This window comes from Octopus sinensis, linkage group LG2, assembly GCF_006345805.1.
Source record: "Octopus sinensis linkage group LG2, ASM634580v1, whole genome shotgun sequence".
NCBI classification, from domain to species: domain Eukaryota; kingdom Metazoa; phylum Mollusca; class Cephalopoda; order Octopoda; family Octopodidae; genus Octopus; species Octopus sinensis.
Genome location: NC_042998.1, coordinates 107,102,702 through 107,122,701, shown reverse-complemented (window position 1 = coordinate 107,122,701; position 20,000 = coordinate 107,102,702). Strand labels below are relative to the sequence as shown.

Below are 20,000 nucleotides of genomic sequence, written 5' to 3'. Positions count from 1 at the left end.
TGTCCTCGTACATTTTGTTTTATATATATATATATGTATATATACACGACAGGATTCTTTCAGCTTCCGTCTACCAATCCACTCACAAGGCTTTGGTCTACACGAGGCTATAGTAGAAGACACTTGCCCAAGGTGCCACGCAGTGGGACTAAACCAGGAACCATGTGGTTGGTAAGCAAGCTACGTACCACACAGCCACTTCTGCGCATATATATATATATATATATATATATATATATATATATATATATATTGTAAACAAACTTAGAAGCTGGCTTATGTCACTATCTGTAAATAGCTAGACTGTAACAAAATAGCTGCACAATGAAGTAAAAAAGCAAAAATGGAAGAATCAGTAAATTCGAAGTAGAAAAACAAAGAGTAATTTGGTGTTTCTCTTGAATTTCTGAACAACAGCCATAAAGTCTATCAACTTCGGTGAGTTACATTTTCTCTCAGTTGTCGGCATTAGACATTAAATTATGCCGAAGGCATTGCCATCGATTTTAATGATTTCATCAGTACTTTTAGTGTCTCCTAACTCGTGAGAGTCACAAGACCGAGAAGTCAACATTTTGATTGTCTGGAGACGAAGTTGAACAAAAACAAAAAACAACGACAAAACAAACAAAACATACACATAATGTAGATTTAGCTGAAAGGTAAAATGGTAGTAAAAAAAGATGGACAGTGGTGCCGAATATTGGCAGTATTACAGCCTTGAAATCTTTGAAAAAGTTGGAAGGAAGAAATGGCATAAAATGAAATACGATCAGCGTATATAAAAAGTATGAAACCAGATAAGCAAAATAATAATGAAAGGCCATATTGTGTTGCATGTGTGAGTATGTGGTGTGCAAGTGTGTGTAGACAGATATACAGATATATATGTGTAGACAGATATACAGATATATAAATATATATTGTGTGTATATATATATATATATATATATATATATATATATATACATATATTTATATATGTATGTATATACATATATATATGCATATATATATACTTATATATGTATATATATATGTATATATATATATATATATATATATAAAGAGAGAGAGAGAGAGAGAGAGAGAGAGAAATAAGGAGAGAGGGAGAGGAACAAAATGTCTTTGGAGATAGTTGAAGTGAACGTAGACAGTATATAAAATTTGTATTCATCTATGAAATATGCCATAAGGAAACTATTGAGAGAAAGTCAGAAAATGGAGAAAGGTAAATGAATAAAGGTTGAAAAGCTACAAAATATATGTTTGATTTGAATCTAATGTTAAGTGCCAAAATCCTCTGCTGAATATGGCGCCATAGTGGTTCGATATTTTGGGAAATGGACTGGTTGTTTTCCAAATAGATGACCAAGATAATCGATTTAAAACTCAATAGTAATCAACGCCATATATGATTTGCTTGTGAAACTTGACACTCTTTTGTTCGATCGTTACTATAGATAAAAAACATTGAACATTTGGATTATTGTTCATAGATTTTTTTTTTATTTTGTCGCTAAATGTCTCGCATTTGACTATTCAGATCAAAGAGGTGAAGCACTTCTAACAAGCTAGTGCTAATATCATGGAAAAAATTTTCAGGAGTGAATAAATATCTAACATAGCTAAAATAATTTCTATTTCCCATGACCGTTTCATAAATACATTTTGAACAGTATATTTCCAAAAGAAATACACTGTTTTGGAGCTCGGTGACTCTTTTCACTTTGGGTGTTTTATAAACGCTCCTCTTCATATTTTGCGATCCCTAAAAAAAAAAAAAGACAAAAATAAAAAAGAAGAAAAAATCAGATTATTTTAATCAAAACCTTATGCATTGAAAATTTATTGGTTCTTGATGGATAATCACCCTTTTTGGAAACTGATAACAATTTTCTAATCCAGACAAAAATTTGTTTCGCAAATGTGCTTAAAATATAAGTATTGGACCTGGTTTAAATATCTTATTTCTAAGAAAAATCACGATCCACTCAAACACCCACTTCTCGTGATAGTACCTTTTTGACATTTATCGTCTCCATGTATGAGCTCCCCATGCTCCCAAGGGAGTACGACTGCCCAAGTAAGAAATCGCTGATTTAGAATAATTAGATTAAAGTTGCTGATCAGTGTTCAACCGTAAAAGTAAATCAGGTCCATTACCTGATTTTGAACACCGGTTGTTGCCAGAATTTATTTCACTCATATCCCCGACGACGATTGAAAAAGAATGACTTTCACATTTTCCTCTTCATCCACTGAAATCAATTACACTAATCACCATTATAAATACTAATCAGAAATACAAGAAATTCATGATGCATTGCCTTCCCTGCTAACGATATAGATAATAATGATAATAGGCTACTAGGATTTAATTATACAGGAAATTCTGTATATTTTAATAACCCTACATGGACAAAAAGTTGTTTCAACCATCTTTATGCCGATTTATTTATATAGGGTTAGACATACATTATAACGTATTTGAAGTTAATGATGTTCAAACTCTTTAAACTGACTGAATTTTATCGAGGCAAGGACATCTGAAATTTTATTTCAGGGATAGTGAGAGAAAAATATAATTTTATATGATAGATATATTTAAAATGCATGTTGCTTTGAAATAAAAATGGTTTCAGAAAGGTATTGGAAGATAATTGAAAGTAAAATAGAAACTGATCATTTCAAAATCTACTCCATATTTTTACTCGTGTACCATTCCTCATGAAAACAGAAAGACGGTATGTAATGGCACTAGAGACGAAATTAGAAGCAGAATATTAGAAAATGTGTTTTGATATTTACAAATATTCTTTCGCATTTGTGTGTGCATTTAAAAATAAGTTACACAGAATAAGTTAATCAATGCTCACGCTCTAAGCTGTTGTGCAGAAAAAGACTCATCTTTCTTAAACGACAAAGACAGAGGAAATGTATATGGATATATGTGACTCGCAAAACGTAATCTCATTAGTATAAATTAATAATGAATTGGTTGATAATTGTAATTATTGCTATCCCCTGAGTTACATAAAATTTCAGTTTGGTAAAAGGGGATTTGACATGTGTGTCTGTGCAGGGGAAGAACAGCACCAGTGATGATATATGAACTCTCATCTTCATGGGGAACCTATTCACTCAGCCATTGTTATTCGTCCTCAGTTTTAACAGACATCATAAAATCATTAGATGTCATATAACTCCATATAGCAGTCAAAAGGTTTTTCAGTATGATTCAGAGATTGATTATTGCGTTGGTTAAGCATTGAAGCTGATTTGTTGAAACAATTTACATCTCTCACGTGTAATGTCATTATTTCTTGATATGAAAAAAGAAAAAAATCTCATCTATTTTTAACTTATTAGGTCTATTTTTATTTAAAAATAAGCCTAAAATGGAATTAATGTAAACGTCTGATATTAGGAACACGATACAAATGAATTCAAAAACCTTAATATTCGCTGACCTGGCTGTTCTAACAATGAAATCGGAATTGTTTGTAATGCATTTCGTCAAATTGAGCCGAACATGTGAAGGCAATCGTTTGAAATGTTGACTCATTAGGTTACTGTCAAGATAGTAATGATTTTGTTTGATTTAGTATTCAGCGAGTTAATGCTAAAACAATGATTTCAAGCAATTGTCCTTTTCGTATATTTATTTGAAAATGGTTAACACAGAAATAAATTTCAATAATTATGACAATAATTGTTATAAAGCGTATGTGAAATAACAACTAAAATATTTACGAACACTCGATTATGTATGCTTAAAAAAATGTACGCGCACACACACATAGACACACACGTGTACATACTCATACACACACAATGGTATGCATATAGAGATATAGACTAGAAAATTGTTGAATGTGAAGATAATACTGATACTACTGATAAGTACGTTGAGAGATAAGTACGTAGGGATAGGTAAAGCGATAAAAGAAAAGGAGAAGTAAAGAGAGAGAAAGAGAGACAGATATATGCAAGCACTGGGTCAAATACGCACGTTCTCTTAAGACTTAAACAAAGAATGGCTCTGCGATGAGATCATTACTGCATAATCAATAACATGATTTAATTTGATCTCATCAAAGCGTGTGCAAAAATAACTTTTTCTCTCCAATCATATAGCTTAGAAACATAGAAACAGTTAAACGGTTGCTTCGAAAGGCTGTAATTACTTCGCACTTGTTTATTAAGTATCTATCTATCTATCTATCTATCTATCTATCTATCTATCTATCTATCTATCTATCTATCTATCTATCTATCTATCTATCTATCTATCTATCTATCTATCTATCTATCTATCTATCTATCTATCTATCTATCTATCTATCTATCTATCTATCTATCTATCTATCTATCTATCTATCTATCTATCTATCTGTCTGTCTGTCTGTCTGTCTGTCTATCTATCTATCTATCTATCTATCTATCTATCTATAAGTATATATGATCATATATATATATTATATTTCGATATACGTGTATATATTTACATACATACATACATACACACATTTCCATATACATATATCTAATAATCAATAAACACATTCTCACATATTCAATCTTAGGTGTGAATCTTTGTTAAATGACTGTGCAGGTCTTTAGAGTCCATTGAGGAATCAATACATAGTTTTAATTTTTTTTCCAAAACATATGCGAAGTTTTAAAATCCATAGCCGCATACTCTTTATCTGTTCATATATCATATATATATACATAGAAATATATGATACATATATATATATATACATAGAAACATATATATATACATACATGTTCATATATATGTAAAACTGTGTGTGTATATAAAATATGTATATATAATATATATATGTACATAATATATATACTTATGCATGTATACATAAGTATAAATGTATATCTCTAAGTTTATGTATATCTGCATTTACATATATGTATATATGTATGTAAGATTGTATGTATGTATGTAGTATGTATGTATGTATGTATGTATGTATGTATGTAGTATGTATGTATGTATGTATGCATGTATGTTTGTATGCATATGTGTGTTCATAAGTGTGTGTGTCTACTATCCCTGTTCTCTTGTCCATTGTTAGTTAATAAACTGGAAATGTCACATTCCAGGAACATTATTGATCATAAAATCAATAAACATATTTAATTTTTTTAGATGAAAAAAATTGTTAAATTGTGATAAAAGAAATTTTCAAACAACTAACACACAAAACGGTATTATGTCACTCCCTTTTTATTTTAATAAATTTTAACGCTTATCTCGAAGTTTTATTTTATCTTTCTTTTCACTTTATAATAAATTGGTATTCAAATACCTTTTATTAATATTGGAAAGAGCTTTTTCTATTCTTTTGTAAAGTGATTTGTGAAATCCAAGGCTAAAAATATATGTTTAGGTATTGTAATGTTTTTAAAAAATTACTTGCAATATTTTTTGTTTTGTTAACTTTTGTATTTTTGTTTTTACATATTTTCCTGTCATTGCTCGCAACAACATCAAACAAAATTTAGTGTTTTAGTTACAATCTAAATTTAATTATATATATAAATTATATATTTTAGTCTACTGGCAATTTTTTTTCCAAATCGGTAAAACCCAAACTATGGTAATGTCATCTGAATGGTCTGCAAATTGTCAGTATTCAGTGGCCACAAAAATGAATTGAAAGGTTATATGCTACACCGGTTTGAGTGATTTAATGCTTTAAGAATATTTTATATAAAGCTACAAACATCGTTATAGCTTCTGATTTTGTTCCCCTTTCGCTTGATAACCGAAATGATGATGCTTTGTTTATGCCATCGTAATCTAGCAGTTCAGTGAAAGAAATCGATAGAATAAATGCCAAACTTAAAAAATAACTACTGCGAGCTATTTGTTCAACTAAACCATTTAATGCAGTGCTCCAGCGTGGCCGAAGTCGTGTAACTGAAACAAGTAAAAGATAAAAGAAAGATAATATAACCGAGTTAGGGGATGAAGTGATATTCTCAGCCATAAATAGCCTTTGGTAAAATATGACCAGACTCTATTCGTCACTTTATAGTCTTCACCCGCAGAAAATATATATTAAGTTCAGTAAGATATTGTAAAATTCGAAGTCGTAGAAAATGACGTTGTTAAATTGCCAGGGTCTCAAAGAAATTTTGTCTTATGAGGAGCTGATAATATCTGAACAAGATTGGCAGGATAAGAAGCTACTTATTCCATTCTATTTCGCTGCAAAGAATTTGACTATATGATTGGCACTTAGTGAGAAAGGACTGCAAGATTTTGCTGGACTGCATGATTTTGCTTCTCACGATCCTAATCGTAAACGTAACATAAATGTTACAGGAAGAGTTTATTATGAACTCAAATCCAGTAGTGAGCTATAAAAAATATAAATGTCATACAACTTTGGATAAGTTCGTCACTCATGTAACAAATGCCATTGCTGATTTACAAAGCAGAGAGTAGGTTCCCGTCTTCCTTCAGTAACTTATAAATACCACTTATTACACAACAGTCAGTAACTTTTCTATTAAGTATGTACCGAACAATGTTACTGCATTCCCATTTAATTCCTAGTATATATACAGGGGTTGGACAGAATAATGGAAGCACCTAGCATCATAATTTTGAAATATCTATAAAACCATCAAAAGCTTGTTTATTTTTATGTTTTTTGATTTATTATTAGTGTTGCTTAATATATTTTGCTAAAATTGTTGTTTCTTTTCAGATATCAGAAAAAGGTTATTAAAATTCATTAAAATCACAGATCTATCGAACTTTCAAAGAGGTCAAATTGTTGATGCTCGTATGGCAGGCGTTAGCATAACGAAAACAACCGAAATGTTTGGGGTATCACAAGGTACTGTCCCGAAAGTAATGACAGCCTTTGAGAAAGAGGGAAAAAACTTCGTCGAAACAAAACTCTAGAAGAAGACCTTACGCGAATTGTAAGAAAAGATCATAAAAGAACAGCTCCCAGAATTACTACAGAGCTTAATGACCACCTTGAGAACCCAGTTTCCACAAGAACTGTTCGCCGGGAACTGTACAAAGCCGGATTCCACGGGAGAGCTGCAATCAGAAAACCACTACTTTCAAAAATAAACGCAAAGCATTTAGAGTGGAGTAAAAACTTACAGAATTGGTCCCTAGAGCAGTGGAAGAATGTCATTTTCTCAGACGAGTCATCCTTTACCTTATTTCCGACCACCGGCCGAATATACGTGTGGAGACAGCCAAAAGAAGCATTTGGCTCAGACTGCCTTCTTCCAACTGTTAAACATGGGGAAAGATCTGTGATGATCTGGGGAGCTATATCTTGGAAATCCGCCGGCCCAATGGTTTCCCTTTATGGCAGAATTAATAGTCAAGACTGTTTAAGCGTTTTATCTGATCAAATTCATCATATGGTTGCGGAACTGTTTCCGGAGGGAAACGCAATCTTTCAGGATAATAATGCGGCAATCCACACGGTAAAGTTGTTACTGAATGGCACGAAGAATATTCTAGTGAAGTTGAACATCTCATCTGACCATCACATCCTCCAGACCTCAATATTATTGAACATTTATGGTGCATTTTAGAAAAACAAGTAAGAAGTCGATATCCTCCACCATCATCACTACAAGAACTGGAGACAGTTTTAGTTGAAGAATGGACACAAATTCCTTTGGAAACAATTCAAATTTTGTACTAGTCCATACATCGTGGAATTCAAGCTGTAATTACTGCCAAAGGCTGTCCTAACCCATAATAAAATGAATTTGTTTGAAGTTTTAAGGTGTTTCCATTATTTTGACCAACCTCTGTATTTTGAAATATCTTTATTCTTTTATTATTTTACTTGATTCAGTCATTTGACTCTGGCCATGCTGGAGCAACGCCTTATCGCTTTAAAGGGTTTTAGTCGGGGAAATCGATCCCAGTACTTATTTCATCGGTCTCTTTGCCAATCTGCTAAGTTACGGGGACATAAACGCATCAGCATCCGTTGCCAAGCGATGGGGATTACACACACACACACCACACACACACACACACACACATACACAATATAATATATAATATATATATATATATAATATAATATATATAATATATAGGTTCTTTCAGTTTTCATCTACCAAATCCACTCACAAGGCTTTGGTCGGTGGGATTGAACACGGAACCATGTAGTTCGGAAGCAAGCTTCTTACCACACACCCACGCCTGCCCCATATGTATGTATATATCACGTATTTAAAAATTAATATTTCATGCATTAAAGAAAGTAATTTTATTTCTTGGTTGTTGATTTTGTTTTTGCAAAAATTCCATTGAACACGTCCCAATTTAAAACGTGGAAAATCAAATAGAAAATAGATATTACGTTATGGAATTCTGCGGTACGACAAGGTTTTTCTGGAACGTGTTATTCCATAAAGCGCAGAATACTTGGACAATAAACAAATGTCGCCAAAAATAGCTTGTAGTTTGTAGCATTTCTTTAAATATCCACCTGCTCCGGAAGTTGTTATGCTATGAAACTCTGTATTCTTATGAAAAGAGAAATTTAATGCTAATCGTATGTACAACGCAAATATACAACTGTCTGAATCAAGCTCCTTTATATTTACAGAAGAATAAAACATTGAGAATTAAAAAAAAAAACACGCCAACACAATTACGTGGGATAAGCAGTAACATAAATATTTACAGCAACAATTTACCCAATGAGTTTGATATGCGAACAGGCAGTAGCCCGATAAATTACTTACCCAAATATATTACAGGCAGACCACATGGCTAAGACTAAAACAAACAGTTAATATAAGACTAGTGAAATCTAAGAGGGTTGAATGGCGCATTCAGGCAGAAAGTGTCATATTAGTAGAATATGAAAGTTTTGGGACCACATCAAACACTAAACGGTCCTACATTACATTTCACAACATTTTTACACAAATGCATTACATTGCACCACATTTTGAAACGAAATATCGCACTATCTCAAGGGTACCATTTTAAAATTGCATCCGTCTCTCTTCTATAAAATAGTTGCAACAGCGATATCGTTAGCTGTCTAATACGTGTAGTATTAGTATTACAGTTTTATTAGCACAAGTTTTTTTAACAGCTTGTTAAACGAATTTTTCTTTAACACGGCAAAGATGACTTTGTTACAGAAATTCAAACTTAGGATTTACTCACATGAAGGATAGAAGAAGCCAAATATGATCCACGATGTATTAGGACTCTTGAATGCAAGGCACCATACTAGACAGTATGCAGCTGACAAAATCAACAGAACTTTAGCGAGTATTCGCAACAAACCTTACCCCCCCCAATAAAAAAAAAACTTAAACTGATTTATCGAGACATTGTGACTTAAAACTGCTTTATCGTAGGTTTCGTACAATAATGATACCGTTGTGTTGTCATTTGTGTTTTCACTTTTCTTTCTGAATGATACATACTCAGAAACATAGAAATGTACGAGAATGCATACACATGTACAAGCACACATGTGTCTGTAATTACAGTGATGATGATGATGATGATGATGATGTGTGTGTGTATATATAATATATATATATATATAATATATCTATATATTATATAATGGGCTGGAGAATTTCTATTTTGGATATATTTGGGGTACTTAATTGTGCTCATGACTTAGTGTTTACTTCTCCCATGGGTATAAGTATTTCATTTATTCCTTTGCCGCATTTATCACTGACGAAAAGAAGGTTCTTATGGACTAACTCTGAAATCGGGTCCGATATCGTAATAACGGAATTTGTTTAGAAATTTCTGTCGGCTTTCTTCGAGACGCGTATTTATAGTGATGAATTATATGGTTATGGACGATGTGTCTAATTTCGGTGTATTTGGCATTAGAAATTTTTTCTTTTGCTCTGTTTATAAGTTGTTTATTATATATATATATTATAATATATATATAGAATATATATAATATATATATATATATATATATATATGATTAAAAAACGTGTAGTAAATAAACAACGAACATATACTAAATAGACAGGCGAACAGAAAACACAGGTCACCCACTCTTCATCAGTTATCGCCGCCGAGGGTCAAACACAATGTTATCGATAATGGGGGAAATCGCGTTTGACTCTTTGGCCGATAACTGATGAAGAGTCGGTGACCTGCGCTTTCTGTTCGGCTTTTGTATCTAGTAGATGTTCGTTTGTTTATTTACTACGGGTTTATATATAATATTATATTTTTTTTTGCTGAACTTTATATTATATATATATATATATATATATATATATATATATATATATATATATATATATATATATATATATATATATATATATATATATATATAATATATATATACATATAAAGTTCACAAAATTTAGATTCAGATGAATCTAAAGGCACCAGAATTTGGTATGCTATTATCCATATAAGTCAAATGGGGTGATTATAATCGAAATAAGCAACAAGGATATCCTTGTTGCTTATTTTGATTATATATATATATAAATAAATATATATAGGTATGTTGATTATATATATATAAATATATATAGGTATGTTGTCTTATTTTTCGTTTGTTGTCTTCTTTTTACTTAATCCTGAAAATATTGTTTATGTAACGCACGCACTCATTGATTTTTTTACCTATAAATATGTATATATATATATATATATATGCAATTAAATAAGGGTAGAAATTGATATTAATCAATTAAAACCAATGGCCTAGTATATTTTTAAAAAATCCGAAGATTAAAAATTTTTTAGTCCTCTAAATTTTGTATATATATATATATATATATATATATATATATATTACTCTTTTACTTGTTCAGTCATTTGACTGCGACCATGCGGGAGCCCGCCTTTAGTCGACCAAATCGACCCCAGTACTTATTCTTTGTAAGCCTAGTACTTATTCTATCGGTCTCCTTTGCCGAACCGCGAAGTTACGGGGACGTAAACACACCAGCATCGGTTGTCAAGCGATGTTGGGGGTACACAGACACAAACACACACACACACACATATATATATATATATATATAGTGACGTATTTTTGCATTTCATATGGCTAACCCCTAAGGGTGGATGCTACTGTAGTTTTTAGCCCCAGGAGGACACACTCCTCCAGCTGGCCATAGACGACACTATCTGTGTCCTGTCAGTATTTGCAAAGGAAGTCATCCTTCCCGTCTTCAACTTATGATACACACGGACTCGAGTTTCGAGGTATTGACCTCTCGTCAGCGTGTGACAATCATAGTTGTCGCCGAGAATTAGATTTCCTTCACAATACTTATACTTTTTCCAGCGTCCACTGTCGCTGATATGAAAAGTGAAATCAAACAATGATAAATATCAAAGTGAGTTATATACAGTAGCGGTAACACATCGTGACGTATTTTTGCCATTTCAATATGGCTACCCCTAAGGGTGGATGCTACTGTAGTTTTTTTCCCCAGGCGGACACACTCCTCCAGCTGGCCATAGACAACACTATCTGTGTCCTGTCAGTATTTGCAAAGGGAAGTCATCCTTCCCGTCTTCAACTTATGATACACACGGACTCGAGTTTCGAGGTATTGACCTCTCGTCAGCGTGTGACAATCATAGTTGTCGCCGAGAATTAGATTTCCTTCACAAATACTTATACTTTTTCCAGCGTCCACTGTCGCTGATATTGAAAAAGTGAAATCAAACAATGATAATATCAAAGTGAGTTATATACAGTAGCGGTAACACATCGTGACGTATTTTTGCCATTTCAATATGGCTAACCCCTAAGGGTGGATGCTACTGTAGTTTTTAGCCCCAGGAGGACACACTCCTCCAGCTGGCCATAGACAACACTATCTGTGTCCTGTCAGTATTTGCAAAGGGAAGTCATCCTTCCCGTCTTCACTTATGATACACACGGACTCGAGTTTCGAGGTATTGACCTCTCGTCAGCGTGTGACAATCATAGTTGTCGCCGAGAATTAGATTTCCTTCACAAATACTTATACTTTTTCCAGCGTCCACTGTCGCTGATATGAAAAAGTGAAATCAAACAATGATAATATCAAAGTGAGTTATATACAGTAGCGGTAACACATCGTGACGTATTTTTGCCATTTCAATATGGCTAACCCCTAAGGGTGGATGCTACTGTAGTTTTTAGCACAAATGGCAAAAATACGTCACGATGTGTTACCGCTACTGTATATAACTCACTTTGATATTATCATTGTTTGATTTCACTTTTTCAATATCAGCGACAGTGGACGCTGGAAAAAGTATAATATTTGTGAAGGAAATCTAATTCTCGGCGACAACTATGATTGTCACACGCTGACGAGAGGTCAATACCTCGAAACTCGAGTCCGTGTGTATCATAAGTGAAGACGGAAGGATGACTTCCCTTTGCAAATACAGACAGGACACAGATAGTGTTGTCTATGGCCAGCTGGAGAGTGTGTCCTCCTGGGGCTAAAACTACAGTAGCATCACACCTTAGGGGTAGCCATATTGAATGGCAAAAATACGTCACGATGTGTTACCGCTACTGTATATAACTCACTTGATATTTATCATTGTTATATATATATATATATATATATTATAATATATTATATATATATCTATATATATATATATATAAACATATATACTACATACTACATACATACGACGGGCCTCTTTCAGTTTCCGTCTACCAAATCCACACACAAGGCTTTGGTTGGCCCGAGGCTATAGTAGAAGACATTTGACCAAGGTGCCACGCAGTGGGATTGAACCCGGAACCATGTGGTTGGTAAGCAACCACATTTCGAAAAGCATTTACATGTATGGAAAATATCACCGTTAAAAATTCAAAGATATGTAAGAAATGAAGAGTTCGAAGAATAAAAGCTACTCCCAGAAATATGTAGATTTAGAGAATTGTGTGTATGCTTATACACAGGCGCATTATCAATCTTTATGTAAATAATTATTCTTATGTACACATAAAAGCTCGATACAATACTATGTTAATACCCAATAAATATGATTGAATGCAAGAACCGAGACAAGAAAAAGCCAATTGAAACACAGAAAGAATCTAAGAGAGAGAGAGAGAGAGAGAGAGAGAGAGAGAGGAGAGAGAGAGAGAGAGAGGAGAGAGAGAGAGAGAGAAGAGCAAAAAGAGAACGATAAAGATACAGTTAGTCGTATGTACAATATGTATTAGCATAGATATTTTGTTTAGCTTTTATGCATGCGTGCGAATAGTTATTTACATAGGGGTCCATCATGCGTCTATGTATATAAATACATAAAATTATGTAAGTCTACATATTTCTGGGAGTGGCTGTTATCCTTCAAATTCTATTCTCCATTTCTGATGTCGACGGTGTTGTTTTATATATATGTAAATGTTTTCCCATTAAGCATGTACTTCATATTAGAAGCTCCAAAGAAGTTATAAAGTGATACAAAAGCTCTGAATGTATTGCATTCATGTATATATACAGTCATAGAAGCAGTTGTATGCTAATGAAGTTCATTGCATAATTTCCTGTTTCCTTGTCATTTATTTAATCCTATATTACACTCTATACTTGATTATTAGTATTGATTCGCCTAAGCGAACTATTAAAATACAAGTATTTATCTATCTATCTATCTATCTATCTATCTATCTATCTATCTATCTATCTATCTATCTATCTATCTATCTATCTATCTATCTATATAGCTATCTATCTGTCTATCTATCTGTCAGCCTGTCTATAAATATATGTATATATTAAAGTAGATGCATGTATACACACACATATTAAAATAGATGTGTATGTATATATATATATATATATATATATATATATATATATTATATATATATATATATATATATATATATATATCAGGGATTAGTAATCCAGGCGAAATACTTCTTAATCTTTCTGAAGATAAAACTACACCAGGCTAACAAACAAGTCCTGTGATTAGTATTGTACTCCAGGTAATCCGCAATCCATGTCCGTCACTTGTCAAATTTATAAATCCATTGCTCTGTTACGAAGTTAAGATGGTACATTTTTACAGAAAATAGAAATAATGGGCTATATACATTTATTTATTTGTTAGAGGCTTACATCTGTTTCAGATATGCGTTTAGGTGGGTTCATTGTTCGTTCTTAACTGCCAAAGTTGCTTCATTGCGACTCTGAAGAAAATATCTTATGGTGGCGGTCTCCTATATTTTCAGTCGATAGATCGATCGTTTGATAAGACTGAATATCTATCTATCTATCTATCTATCTATCTATCTATCTATCTATCTATCTATCTATCTATCTATCTATCTATCTATCTATCTATCTATCTATCTATCTATCTATCTATATATATTAGAAGAAATAAGGTACTCAAACATCTGGATGGTTTTATATTTACAGATTTTTATTAATATGTCACATGTTTTTATAAATCATATATTAGCGTTTGTATCCACTCTAGTGGATCCTTCAGATTGAAGAGCGGTGTTCCCAAGAGTGGATGCAAGCGCTATTATATGATTTATAAAAACATGTGACATATTAATAAAAATCTATAAATATAAAACCATCCAGATTTCTGAGTACCTTATTTTGTCTAATATATAATACCTGTACATCACCTCCAAACCTTCCAAGATATATATATATAAATTTGATGTAGTTACCCTCATTTGCACCTCTTGCCGTGAGGTAGATTTGTCTGGGATTCTCGACAGGAAGAGGTCCAGCCTTGATTTAAAAACGCCAACATCTACCTTGTGTATGTTCCTCAGGCTCTTTGGGAGAATATTAAAAAGCTGTTGGCTCCTGAAACTCAGGCTGTTGCAGTAACTGGTCCTGAAGCGCGATGGCATTAATGGGATCTTTGGCACAGAGGCTGAGGACATGCTGTATTTTCTGCGAGACTATCCGGGTAGTTGAGGGCATATCTAATAGGGCCACTATGAAAAGCAGTGGTCCCAAGACAGTGCCCTGTGGAACACCGCTCACTATTTATGTTTTCATTGAGGTGGCTCCATTGGCCACTACTGCCTGACTTCTATCTAAAGTCATGTAACCGCTCTCCAAGTTTTCCAGCTATGCCGAGATCACACAGTTTGTGGCATATCCACTTTGTCAAAAGCTTTTGCAAAATCAAGGTATATTACGTCCACATTTGAGTTATTGAGTAACTGCCTCAACACCCAGCCATAATGTTGTAAGAGCTATTAAGCAAAAGTGTCGTAAGTCCAAAACGTTGATTTTTTTTCAGAAAAGGAAAAAATAATTTCACCGTTCCATAGCAAAACCGTTGTACCACACTTTGACAATTTTTGATATCTTGACACCTGAAACAGCTGGAGATACTGTTTGACAAAAAGAATCAGCTATGGCAAGCAAAAATAAATATTGAAAAAATCTCATTTGGCCAAATTTAGGCATACAACAGTTTAACATAATAGCAACGATATATATATATATATATATATATATATATATATATATATATATATATATATATATATATATATATATATTATATATATATATATATATATATGTATGCATGTATGTGTGTGTGTGTGTGTGTGTGTGTGTGTGTGTGTTGTGTGTGTGAGTGAGTGTGTACTAAATCTTAATTGTAAGTAAACCCGAGGATTCTTTAAGTTTTGTCCACAGATAATGGAAATACTCTAAAAATATCATCAGCATTCCTAGTTAACGATATCGTACTTAGTAGACTGTCTAATCTCTCAGCTAACAAACTAATTTTTTTACTGATTTCAGTAATTGTTACAACGATGCACTTTCCAGAAGCAGGTTCAATGAGAAAATCACGTATACTGAAGACATCACTAGAACTGCAACCAATAGAAATTGGAAAAATTTCTGTTGATCTAATCTTCCGTTTAATCTAGTGGTGGTTGTCCTAATGGAGCGGTTGACTTTGCATTTTATCCCACTGTAGTTAGTAAATTAAATCATAAGACGAACACCTTCCCTCATAATTGCTGGTTTTCTGTCTAAATTAGAAACAATTATATTTATTTGTAAGCATGTCTTTGTAATCACATGTTTACATGCCTTATAACGTGTATGTACATGCCTGCATTTATTCATTAATCCATTCATACATATACAGACGTATCGGTATCTGTTTACGACTGTATATGTACATAAACTCGTATAATTGTATTTGCCAGTATTAATATCTTACATGAATACCATACATATTCTGGCCTGCTTTTATTTACTTAATTATATACACTGGTGAGTTCTGTTTTGGAAACACATCAGTCCAATTATGATTAAGTAAAGAAAATTTGTTTGTTAAGAAATATAAATCAAACGAAATAATTTATAACAACACAGTAAAAGGCGGAAACACAGTTAATTGGGCTCAGCCAAAATAGAAGCAACAAAAATGATAAAAGTAAGTCAAAAGTTGAAGTAACGAGCTTCCTTTGGGATTCGAAACCTTGTATTCAGGCTAATGGGTGTTTACTGTTTTGCGCCCCCATTTGCTGACGCTACGCTAGGATCGATCAATTGTATATTGGTTTTGGTTAAAATCGGACACAAAGTAAAAATAGTGATGCTGTTAAACAATACTATTAAATTAACATTCTGGATTCTCTCACTTTACGAGAGTTTTCTAGTTCGAATCGCACGTGTCTCGAGATGGGCTAAAGAGTTTCTATTTTGTATATATTTGGGGTACTTAGTTGTGCTCATGACATAGTGTTCACTTTTTCCATGGGCATAAGTAAGTATTTAACTTATTTCTTTGCCGCGTTTATCACTGAGGAGGGAAGGTTCTTATGAACTAACTCTGAAATCGGGTCCGATATGGTAATAACGGAATTTTTTAGAAATTTCCGTTGGCTTTCTTCGAAACGCGTGCTTGTAGTGATAACTTACATGGTTATTGACGTTGTGTCTATTTTCGGCATATTTTGGCATTAGAAATTTTTTCTTTTGCCCTTACTTATAAATGATATATATATGTATATATATATATATACCAGAAGCAATACTGGAAAAATCCCCGGCTGCAGTAAAGGCGGTGCACTAGCATGGCCTCAGCTTCTGGCTAAAACCTGTAATGTATATATAATATATATATATAGATATATATATATATAATATATATATATATATATAATATATATATGCATATATGTGTATCTATCTATCTATCTATCTATCTATCTATCTATCTATCTATCTATCTATCTATCTATCTATCTATCAGTCTATACATACATACATACATACATACAGGCACGTGTATATATGTGTCTTTATTGGGACAGGTATCTGGGATGAAAAAGAATCTTTTATAGTGCATCGACACTTACACCTATGTTAATGTATTTTTATACTCGTATTTGTTGGGGGAGAGTTTATACATTCCTTTGTAGCAGAAAACCATTTAACTGAAATCCAAACGGATTTATACCCATTTGGATTTGATCTGAGGCATATTTTATGTCATTCACTACAAACTTCGCACACGCGCGCGCGCACGCACACGCACACGCACACATGTATGTTTATGTATGTATGCATACTGTTCTGTCTGTTCATCCGTTTATACATCCACACACATGCACGCATGTACACACAACACACACACACACACAGAGGCACGCAAAATTTGATCTATAAATATTTTCAATGGAATTGATGAATTACTTTGTTTATACCTTCGACTCTTCGTAGTTTCACCCATTTCTAACACGTTATATACATCATAGCCCTCACATGCAAACGAGTGTGACTTCTTAACATCTATAATACTTTCGCTAATTGTTTAAAGTGACTCTATTGCGGCGAGCAGATATGGACAACACTTTCGGCCCACTCTCCCTTGATCTGACAGAATATCGAAGATGTGAGCTGGAACGAGAGAGGGCTGCACTAACATTTGACTGTGGATGATTTTCAGCTGATTTAACATGAAATGAAGTTCCTTTAAAGGACTCAACATGTCACCCGGTTATGGAATCGAAACCAAGACCTTGTGTTCATCACCAAACATATTCTTTTCTACTCAGACAAAATACCGCTAAGTATTTTGCCCGGCGTGCTAACGTTTCTGCATCGCCAAACATTCTTTTTTTCTCTAGGCACAAGGCCCGAAATTTTGGGGGAGGGGAAAAGTCGATTAAATCGATCCCAGTGCGCAACTGGTGCTTAATTTATCGACCCCGAAAGGATGAAAGGCAAAGTCGACCTCGGCAGAATTTGAACTCAGAAGGTAAAAACAGACGAAATACCGCTAAACATTTCACCCGGCGTGCTAACGTTTCTTATTTCTTTATAGCCCACAAGGGGATAAACAAAGAGGGGACAAACAAGGACAGACAAAGGGATCAAGTCGATTCTATCGACCTCGGTGTGTAACTGGTATTTAATTTATCGACCCCGAAAGGATGAAACGCAAAGTCGACTTCGGCGGAATTTGAACTCAGAACTTAAAGACAGACGAAACACCGCTAAGCATTTCGCCCAGCGTGCTAACGTTTCTGTTAGCTCGCCGCCTTCATCGCCAAGCATATTAATCACTGGAGTACGCACCTTTCAAAACACACCCAAACACATACATACATATATTTTATTTTGCAATTTAGTTGTTGAATATATGAATTATAATGTTTCTTCTGTTTATATTTTAGCATTGTGCTATTTATTTTTGGCATTATGAGCCTGCGAGAGAATAATGTATTTGTAGGGCTCGTAATATTACAGTAGAAGGAAGGTGGTGAACTGCAGAATCGTCAGCACGCCGGGCAAAATGTTTAGTTGTATTTCATCCGTCTTACGTTTTGAGTTCAAATTCCGTCGAGGTCTACTTTGCCTTTTATCCTTTCGGGATCGATAAAACCAGTTCAGTGCTGGGATTGATGTAATCGATTTATACCTTCCGCCGAAATTGCTGGTTTTGTGCCAAAATTTGAAATTAATATTACAGTAGGAATCATGAACTTTAAAACTTATTTTCACTAATTCGGGTAATAAAATCTACCTTAATGACATTTGTTTTACCATAAAAAGAAGCACATACATACGTTAATAAGCGTTTGTGGAGATTGTAGAAGTCTGTTCATGGATTTCAGTACGCTATTGTTTTTAGCGAACTACACGAGAATTATGCGGAAATATGAAATAGAATACTTAATAGATGAGCAGAATTATGTTTATGTCATAAATATTTATGCATTATATATACTGTATTACTTATTTAACACACTCGTACATACACAACGCACACACCACACACACACATATTTATTATATAAATAGATTTATGTAATCGCTTGAAGTTAAAGACTTCAGAAGGAAAAGTAGTGTCAAAATATATTTGTTAAAACTAAGTGACTTTGAATGTTCACGCCTCCTATCTATGAAAGCAATTTGTTTAATGATCCTGAAAACCGTTAATAAGAATTTTCAGATAACAGAAACAAAAAGAAAAAGGAAGCATTTGATTGGTTATACGTGTAAAGATAACATCATCTAACTAAAATAAAACACAAATGAATAGATATCAAATAAATGAATAAAAACATAATTTCAGATATTTTAAGCCTTCATAAAATATCATCTATGCTGAAATACTACATAATACTATAATAAGAAAGAACGTAATTAGTTGCAAAGAAAGTGAGAGAGCAATATTATAGAGTAAGAAAATAAATAACGATAACTCGCTTAACAGTGTCAGAAACGATCGCCATTCATAAAACAGCATGCAACGCGACAAAGAAAGAACAGAAGAAAAAATGAATATATAAACATAGAATATGATAGTGCTGTAAATTTCTGGTTGATCATAATCCATGATGGAAATTTCTGACTATGATATTTCTTGTCAAACATTTTAATGAATAGAGGGTGTTTCTTTTTTTTTTCTACTCTAGGCACAGGGCCTAAGATTTTTGGAGAGAGGCCAGTCGATTAGATCGACC

General features: G+C 33.3%; 1 protein-coding gene across 1 annotated transcript in view; it reads right to left on the bottom strand.

The window, feature by feature from the left end:
• LOC115232499 overlaps window positions 1-20,000 on the bottom strand; it is a 331,678-nt gene that overhangs the window by 237,201 nt on the left and 74,477 nt on the right. The gene's annotated exons all lie outside the window — the stretch shown is intronic.